Source organism: Octopus sinensis, linkage group LG2 (genome assembly GCF_006345805.1).
Source record: "Octopus sinensis linkage group LG2, ASM634580v1, whole genome shotgun sequence".
NCBI classification, from domain to species: domain Eukaryota; kingdom Metazoa; phylum Mollusca; class Cephalopoda; order Octopoda; family Octopodidae; genus Octopus; species Octopus sinensis.
Window position 1 is genome coordinate 174,527,417 of NC_042998.1, and position 10,000 is coordinate 174,537,416.

Here is a 10,000-nt window from a genome sequence, read left to right on the forward strand (position 1 = left end):
AGAAAAGTAAAGTCTAGTATCATAATCAATAATCAACATATGTAAATATCAAACGAACAACGTAAACTTTTTGTAATTATGTTTGTATTGTAATGTACTATCTCTGTAAGATTTTTATAATCATAATAAAGATTTAGGAAGCGACACCTACTGGTTTGGCTACGCTGCATTGAAAAGGGGCAATACCCCGAAAACGCGTCTGTGGCTGCCGGCCAGTAGTGTGGAGCGACTGACCTCCCTTGTTCAAGGTTATATGGATACAGTTTGTGTATCAAATAGCTAACTTAAGGCGATGGCCTCATGGAGCTAATAAGCGGTCAGCTTTTTTCTTATTTTTATAAGAATGCCATATTAGTATGGCGATAACTAATTATATATATATTATATATATATATATAATATTATATATATATTAATATATATATATATATATAGTAGAAATATGTTACCAAAAGAAAATATAAAATACACGTGAAATTAAGGTAAAATATGAAAAAATCAACGAAAATGCACATTGCAAATAAAAAAAAAGGCTATTTATGACAGGTAACGACAAATATATACATTTAGATTGACTGAGGTAGTAATACGAGTCATATATAGGTGAAAAAAGATTAGCTATCTATACAAATCAAATTTTTATACATAAAAGATGGAGGTGGATATAGCACAGAAGTAAATCTAAGACATTTCAATATAAGAAGGAATTTAATAAGAATTGACTTTTAAAAAATTATATGAAGAAAATATTATCAGCTTCAATGATGAATCTCATCTTATCAATTTTTGTAAAAATTTACATCTTCTGTCTGGGGTGGGAGGTCAAAAACATGTCTGGAGATTTTTCGTTGAAGTCTTCTTTAAATATAGTGAGAATTTGTAAAAAAAAAAAAAAAAAGCAAAAGATGAAGACGGGTGTGTAAACAACAAACAGATGTATTAGTTTAACGCTCGGGAAGTGAGAAAGTCTTTTACGTTTCGAGCGTACGCTCTTCGACAGAAAGGAACACAAAATTAACAGGGAGAGAAAATAGAAAAGGGTTTAGTGGCTAACGATCTATCATGGCGAATGCCGGACAGAGGGGTCACACAGGAGAGCTAGGAAGAAGGGGAGATAATAAAGTAATGGTGATCCCAAAACGAAGGTGCGCGTGCGTGTGTATGTGCCTGTGGAAGGGGGCTGGCGATATTAACGTGAGCGTGTGTGCATGTGTAGGTGTATGGATGATGGTGTAGGTGTTGGAAAGTGATCAGTGCTAGTGTGTGCGCTGGTGTGGGTGGTGGGAAGTGGTCAGTGCTAGTGTGTGCGGGATGGTGTGATGTGGTGTGGTATGGTGTTGTGTGGGTGGTGGTATGGTGTAGTGGGGTATGGTATGGTGTGGTGTGATGCTGTTGGGGGTGTGGGGATGCGAGAGTAGGAGAAGGAAGGGTGGGGTCTAGGGGATGGGTATAGTTCGGTATAGAATTCAAAGTGTTAGAGAGTAAGAGAGAGGGTGTTGTTGTCTATTGTCTAAAAGAAATGTTTGTGGGTTCCGGCTAAGGGAGTGGCTTAAAAGCATTCATTGAACGGGTTTTATGTCCACCTGTGTGAGAGAGTGTGTATATGCGTGCATTGTTTTGAGTGTCTTTTCAATATGTTTGGAATGTTACCAGCTGTGTCTTGATGGGTGAGTATGCTGTGATGAATATCTTGTTGAAGAAATAATTAGGATTTTCCTTTGGGTTAGATGTATTCTTTTGAGTGTCTCCACCTGTGTGTATGCTTGTGGTCACTAGCTCTAGGTATGTGTGTGTGTGAATGTATATGTGGGTGTGTTTGAATGTATGTGTGAGTGTGTTCGTGTGTGTGAGTGTGTTTCTCGCGATGTTCTTTTGTGTGTATGTGTGTGTTTGTGTGTGTGCGTGTGCTTGTGATGTTTTCTTTTGTACGTGTGTGTTAGTGTATAGGTGTTTGTGTTTATGTGTATATGTGATTTTGCGATGTTTTCTTTTGTGTGTATGTTTATGTATGTGTGAGTGTGTGTGCAGACGTGTGTGCAGAGGTGTGTGCAGACGCGTGTGCAGACGTGTGTGCAGACGTGTGTGTGTGTATGTGTATGCTTGTGTGTGTGTTGTTTTTTGAGTGTATATGTGTAAGTGTTTTTGTGTTTGTGGGTGTGCTTTTTATGATGTTTTCTTTTGCGTGTATGTGTGTGTATTTGCAATGTTTTCTTTTGTGTATATAAGCATATATATATATATATATATATATATATATATATTATATATATATATATATATAATATATATATATATATATATATATATATATAATACAAAATGGGAATATATATAAAATACAAAATGGGACATACAAAAAGGGACAAAACATTCAGATAGACAATACAAAGAAAACAAGGACGGGTTATTCGGAGTTTTCTCTCCTCAGTAGGAATAAGATTTAAGAATTGATGGGAAGTATTTTTCAAAATGATAATATGTATAAAATTGTTTTTAAATGTCTGTTCTTATTTATTGGTTGGTAGTGGTTGGGTGTATATTTAATTGTGGTTTATACTTGTTAATAAATTGCCTTTCTTTAGTCTTTGTTGTTGTTGGTTGAAAGAATCTAAGCACTTGTAGAGGGGAAATATCTTGAAATTTGGTAAGTCCATTCCTGAGCAGGTTGCAATGTGACTGTTTAAAGGAATTTTCCGTATGTTTTTGTCTTGGATGTGTTGGCGATGGGTCATCAAACTGTTGCATAATGATCTGCCCGTCTGACTTATGTAATTATGTTGGCAATCATTGCATGTGATTACGTAGACCAGGTTTTCCGTGTTGCAGGCGAGATTGGACTTATATTTGGAGGTTTGGTTACCTTTGAATATATATTCTGGTCTCTCAATTAGCTAACGGCAAGTGCCGCAGTTTGTTCTTCCGCATTTTGGGACAGTTGGGTTGGGGGTTTCTTTGTGCATTTTTGCTCCAGTGAGAATGAATTTTAGTGTTTTGGGCTGCCTTTTGCTTTTGATGGTTTGTTGTTTTTCTAAGATTTTTCTCATTTTTCATCTGCAAATAAGATGGGGAGGTTTTTGTGGATGTCATCAAATATTTCGATATTTCTGGAATTGAAGGTTGACAGGAATGGTAAGACATATTTCCTTCTTTCGTTTTTTTTTTTTTTTGTTTTCCTAAGTTCATTAATATCCATTTGCTTCGCCATGTTTATTTCCTTGGTGATTATGCCAGGAGGGAAGGCTCTTTGAATGAGTGTCTCCTTCAGTTCCTCTAGTCTTTGTTCACGTAGATTCTTCCATTCATGCTATGTAAAGTTTGGTTTTATGTTTCTATGTTTAATTTTTTCAAAGGGGAAGTCCATAATATATTCACAGTAGGAGTCTACTGCTTTATTTAACCCTTTATTTGGGAAAAAGTTGCTTATATATACATATATATATATATGTGTATATATATATATGTATGTATATGTATGTATGTATGTATGTATGTGGTATGTATGTATGTATGTATGTATGTGTGTATGTATGTATGTATGTATGTATGTATGTATGTATGTATGTGTGTGTGTGTGTATGTATGTATGTATGTATGTATGTATGTATGTATGTATGTATGTAGTATGTATGTATGTATGTATGTATGTATATGATGTATGTATGTATGTATATTCATGTACATAAACGTACATATGCACAACATATTTTCTTTTCAGACATGAGTAAATGTGCATGTATGCAAAATACGCGTTTATGAATACTCAATGTGTATAGAAAACATAAACACACGCGCGTGCGCACAGCTACACACAGTAGAGTCTTATGTAATTCGGTGAGTTAAAAAATTTCAATTAACTGTTATCTTTGAGAATTGAAGACAAAACCTCCGACAAAGATTATTTAAAATGTACAAGCACCAAGCAATGAGATAACTTCATTGATATCAGGTAGCTCAAATTTTCAGAAAATAGAGAAAACGTAATTAGCATTGAATCTTCTCTCTAAGGGTCACTGATAAGAGCTTCGAACTTGTTTGGAATGTAGGTCTCATCGGCTAAACATTTTCCAACACACACGCTCATAATATATATGCATTTATATAGAGAGAGAGTGAGAGAGAGACAGAGAGAAAGAGACAGACAGACAGACAGATACATGCAGTGAGTGGCATGTTCAAAATAAGCTATGTCTGGCCACTTTGAATAGAGTGCTTAAAGATAAGTCTGAGAATGAATAAAATATTACATCCATTGTAGTCAATTCCCGAAAAGTTATAGGCGAAACAAAATATATTTGTAGGACTAACTATTATAACTTGTGTGTGGTCACTCATAGTGCTACCTGTTGCATGTAACCTGGCACAGCCTGTCGCATTGTCAGACTGTCAGCGGATAAACCGACAACACTACTAAGCTTGTTGGTTAGTAGGGTGGTTTCCGTTAGACATCCTGCAGGACAAAAACAAAAGCTGTTGAAATGTGGGTAACTAAGAGTCAACGCTATCTAGCAGCTGGGAATGGGAGATCCCTAATCTTTGTTTAAATATCTTTCTAAAAAGAAATATCTGACGTAACACCTGAGACTTCGTTCGGATACAATTATGTAGACTAGTCCTTCTTGAGCAAATGCATGTTGTTTGGAGAGGAGCCTTGGCTCTGAGCAAGGCCTTTCCTTACTTAAGAGACCTTCAAGCGCATGTAAAGTTTGATTTTTAACATCTCTCTTATATATTGCATACTATAGATAACTGAAACTGAAAACAGGCAAAACACTCAATGAAAAATTCCGCAATAGAATAAAGTTGTGTCAGCGTGGGTGATGAGTTTTTTTAACACGTACTGCAAGATGCACCTTCATCGCTACATCTGTGCAAAAGAGTTTAGGTCCCTAGCAAAGCGAAAAGCAACATCTGTGATGCTCTCGCTTAAGAGAACAGTCGAGTGGTGACTTTGCTCGAAATCTAGTTAGCAACCATCCATGCTATGTATCATGTCACACTGTTCAGACTCCAATTTCTCCGGCTATGTCTCCCGCTGGATTTTACCAATTACTATCTTATGATTCACTCCTACTGTGTAAAAATGTTTTCTTTAAAGAAAAATTTTTGTCATCCATTTTCTCCTCTTTGTTCTAACCCTCCACGTGTGCTTACATCTTTGCTTGCTTTTCTTTATCATCTACTTTCCCATGCTTTGCATTAATTGTGTAACGCTCACAAACACTTCAATGTCTTTTATATTTTTTTCCCCAGTGTTTTCTCCATCGCTCTCTCCGTTATCTCTTATTTCTTTCTATACTTAAACCTGTACTTGCTTTCTTACCAGCTTCTGCTTCAGTTATGTAACTTTCAGAGACTTTTCGCTAATATTTATTTCTTATATTTTTTTTCATCAGTGAATACCCTCCACAATCTTCTTGCTTCTATTTTCACCTCACACTTTGTTTAACCCAATCTGTTTCTTAAACGAGGAACATATTCATACAGCACAGAATGCTTCCACTTCCTCGCTTCCGCGCTTTCTTCTCACACCAGCCCCCCCCCACACACACACACCCAATATCCCACGCCACTACACTCCAACACTGTCACACCACACGGAGACTCAGAGAATGACACTCGTGTTGTACAAGCATTTATCACTATAATCCTATCACATACCGATGTCTCCTTTCGGTGACCTCATTTGTCAATTACTGTACTGAAAGTCCTATGGCATTGGAAGAGCGGTGACGTGTGAAGACCTAACCAGTTGGAAGCGATGCCTCAAACCATGCAGATTTGCAGCGGGACTAAGCAATCATCTGAGAGGTCATGTAGCCTGGCGGTATCTACCTCCCAGAACTACACTTCCACCGTTCCAAACTTTTTTTCCTCTGGCAAGGTAGGAAATCCCTTGCCAGGTTGGTTTTAATGTGGGAGATCAAGGTCATTGAATATACTGGAGACGTTGTTGGAGATATTTACATTATTGGAGATAGTATGGAGTACAGAGTTGATCATTTTTAAACAGGCGCCTGGATATTTTAAATACCAACTTACACGGGAAACCTGTCTGAAGAGTCCATCTGTGCGCTCTACCAATCAGAGCCAAAGTTACCAACATATGGATTGAAACCTGCCGCATAAATAACAAATTCAGCGAAACGAGAATCGAACAAACAAAAAAGTGAGATCTTTTCGGTTTGAACGGCAGTTTTTTCTAGCGGTGTCATATGAAATTGTCACCCATAATTATGACCCTAATATCGATCTATTGCATTTCAATCTGTTTTAGGGTTAGGGTTAGTTAGGGTTAGGGGTGGGGGAGGGTATCTTGTTTTCTTCAGGAATATAAATAAACCCAATCTGTTTCTTAAACGAGGGGCATATTCATACGGCACAGAATGTTTTCACCTCAATAGACGTCATTGATTGGTTGAAATTGCAGAAATTGAAGGAAAAAAACAACAAATATCTTTCAAACTATAGAATTTTCTCAATAAAGCCAAGAGAAAGAGATGTCAATTACTGTATTGAAAGTCCTATGGCATTGGAAGAGCGGTGACGTGTGAAGACCTAACCAGTTGGAAGCGATGCCACAAACCATGCAGATTTGCAGCGGGACTAAGCAATCATCTGAGAGGTCATGCAGCTGAGTGCAGCCTGGTAGTATCTACCTCCCGGAACTGCACCTCTACCGTTCCAAACATTTTTCCTCTGGCAAGGTAGGAAATCCCTTGCCAGATTGGTTTAAGTGCCTTTTCAACTTGACCCGTCGACATGACTCCAATTCTCTTGACTGCTACTAAGTACGTCCTGTAAATAATGGTTCTTTTTTGTTTCTCCATTAAAACTTCTTGGAAAAGTCATTGACCACAAGGAAGAAAAACGAGACGTTAATCTTCTGTGAAGATGGAGTAACAGCCATATGTATATATGCAGTCTTTTAGTAGAGAAGAACGTGTAGTTTCTAGAAATTTTAAAATTCCTCCGAGTTTCCATAAGCGTGGAAATTACAGACCGTATCCCGAAATTAGTGATCATACTTTACAATTTCCGTAACTGCGAAATCCTGTAACTGATATAACCGTAACGCGAGCATATATACAGGGTGTCCCCAAAAAATGTATACACACCTTAAATAATTGTAAATTTGGGGTTTATAATAATTCGAATAATTTTCAACATGTAAAAGAATTTACAAATATCATTCTATTGTCTTGTTATCGCATGTTCTCAAACTGATGTCCGTTCTACTCCAGACACTGCTGACAACGCGAAGCGATGGAATGGCACACATCATGGAACAATTCCCTTGGGATATTCGTACATTCATGTTCAATGGTTGCCCTCAATTGAACGACTGTTGCAGGTTTCTGTGCGTAAACTTTGTCCTTTAGGTATCCCCATAAAAAGAAGTCTAGTGGTGTGATGTCTGGTGAACGTGGAGGGTATTCGACAAAACCTCTCCGTCCAATCCACCTGTTTGGCAAGATCCCATCAAGAAAGGATCTAACATCGCGATGGTAGTGCGGAGGTGCCCCATCTTGCTGGAAATAAAACTCTTCCTGTTCAAAGTCCTCTCGAATGCTTGGCATGACAGACTGTGTATACATTTTTTTGGGGACACCCTATATTATATATATATATATATATATATATATATATATATATATAAATTATAAATTAGGGTATCTATAATTTTAATAATTATTACCTTTGAAGGTTATTTTTTTCCATGCTGACCACTTGATAAAATCGTTATTTTATTTTAGATTAACGATCTTATCCTTATTTATATATGTGTGTGTGTGTGTCTGTGTGTATGTGTGTGTGTGTGTGTGCACATGAGCCTGCAGCCATACATTCTTACACAAATGTGCGCATGGGCGCACACATATTCGTGAATATATCAGCATATTCACATAATCACATACACATTACTATGCATACAGATGCGCATATACATATACGACTACTTACACATACATTTGCAGGTATTCTCTCGCCATGCGTAGATGTGCAAAGATGTACGTTGAGATGGGAACGCTAGATTCAACCGTTATTAATATGCAAATATGCAAAAAATATAATTGGAAAAGTGCAAAATATGCGAAAAAATATGCAAAATTTATGCAAAATCAATGAAAAATTGCAAAACACAAGATAAGTGAAGTGCAAAACTACGAATTTTCAGAAATAAAGAAATACAGTCTTGCAAAAATATTGGATTACGAAGTCGCAGAGATGCAAAACTGCAAAATTGCAAAATGAAAACTACAAAACAACTGAAAGAAACAAATACAAAATAATTGTTAAGGATGGGGGTTAAGAAGGTTGCTTTGCAAACCACGTGCTTTCAGGGTCTATCTCACTGTTCGGCATCTAGTGCAAGTGTATTTTACTATAGCCCCAGGCTGACTAATGCCTTGTGAGTGAATTTGATAGACAGAAACTATATATATATATATATATATATATATAATATATATATATATATATATATATATATATATATAACCGCTCAGTCGAAGTCGACTCTCGGTCACTCGTTGGATCAGTGTCCTCCAGTCAGTTCTATCCTGGGCCGCTTCTTTCAGATTGAGTATGTCCATTCCGGTATCACTCTTGATGGTGTTGTAGTGACGCTATATAGCGGCGCGCGCGCGCACCGTCCATTTTCTATCTCGCGCGTGCGAGTGTTGGTGCCTTCACCAAGGCACAGAAAGGAAGGGCCCTCTCGCGCATGCGCGAACCACCGGAAGCACGACCCTGGCCAAGGCAGGGGGATCGTAGAACGTTTGACCACTAGCAGCAGCCAGCGGGGACTTTGAGACATGGCTATCGAAGGCAACGGTCACGTATATTCTCTCTCCGTCAGGAATTGATTCTAGCAGCAGTCGGCCGAATGCCTTTAACCAAATTGTTGCCGACCACATTCAACTTCCCTGTTCGACGCCATCTTGAACCTGTTCTGGTTTTAGCGGCTGAATATTGTAAATATTACAATCGATTAACTTTCAGCCTTGCGCGCCCCGAACCAAGGACATCAGATAACTACTTATTGTTATTGTTACCAAGAAAGAGAATAAAGTAGTATATATATATTTTACGTCTGCGTCTTGTTGTTTCTGACTGGTAGAATTCTGGATTATTAAAGCAACGGCTAGTGATTGCTTTCTTGTACCCCGAAAGTACAAGACAAGATATTCACTATCACTAAGTTCGTTACAGTGTCAAGCCAGCGGGTTCTTGGTCGGCCTCTTCCTCTCTTGCCACTGACCATTCCGAGCATGATGTCTTTCTCCAGGGATTTTTTCCGCAAAATATGACCGAAATATGCCATATGTCATATATATATATAACAAAAATTTTATAATTATGAGTATAATTATAATTAGGGTTCAGCAAAAATTTGCTTCACCACATACCGAAATTTAAAAATAGCAGTTAAAACTATTTCACTACGTGTTAACCCATGTTAAGTACTGCAGTTGATTTATTCGACTAAACCCGTCAAGGTAATGCCCCAGCATGGCCGCAGTCAAATGACTCAATCAAGTAAAAGGAAGATATAAGTACATTTTACAATCGATCACTGAAATTCTGCTTAAAATTTAAAGTGAAATGAAAATACTCCTAACGATAATAACAGGTTTTTTTTAATCAAAACATACTTATTCCAAACACAGAACGCAACACTCAGTTTTGTTTGTTGTTTTTTTAATCAAAAACACACAATAAATTTCGTCCAAAGAAATGAAAACTTCGTGAGTAAATGTGGAAAGTGTTGTTCTTTGAGAAAGAAAATTGTGACCAACTTTTGAAATAAAAACTAAGAAAATTGTGACCAACTTTTGAAATAAAAACTAACTTCAAGCTAAACAAACCTCACCCCCGCTAACCAAGCTATTTACGAAGTAAGTTTAAATTTTCGGCAAACGTTTAAGAACAATACTAAAACATTCAAAACGCAAAAATATCTTTATACCATGTGACAAAAGTCTTCTTTATTAGCCAC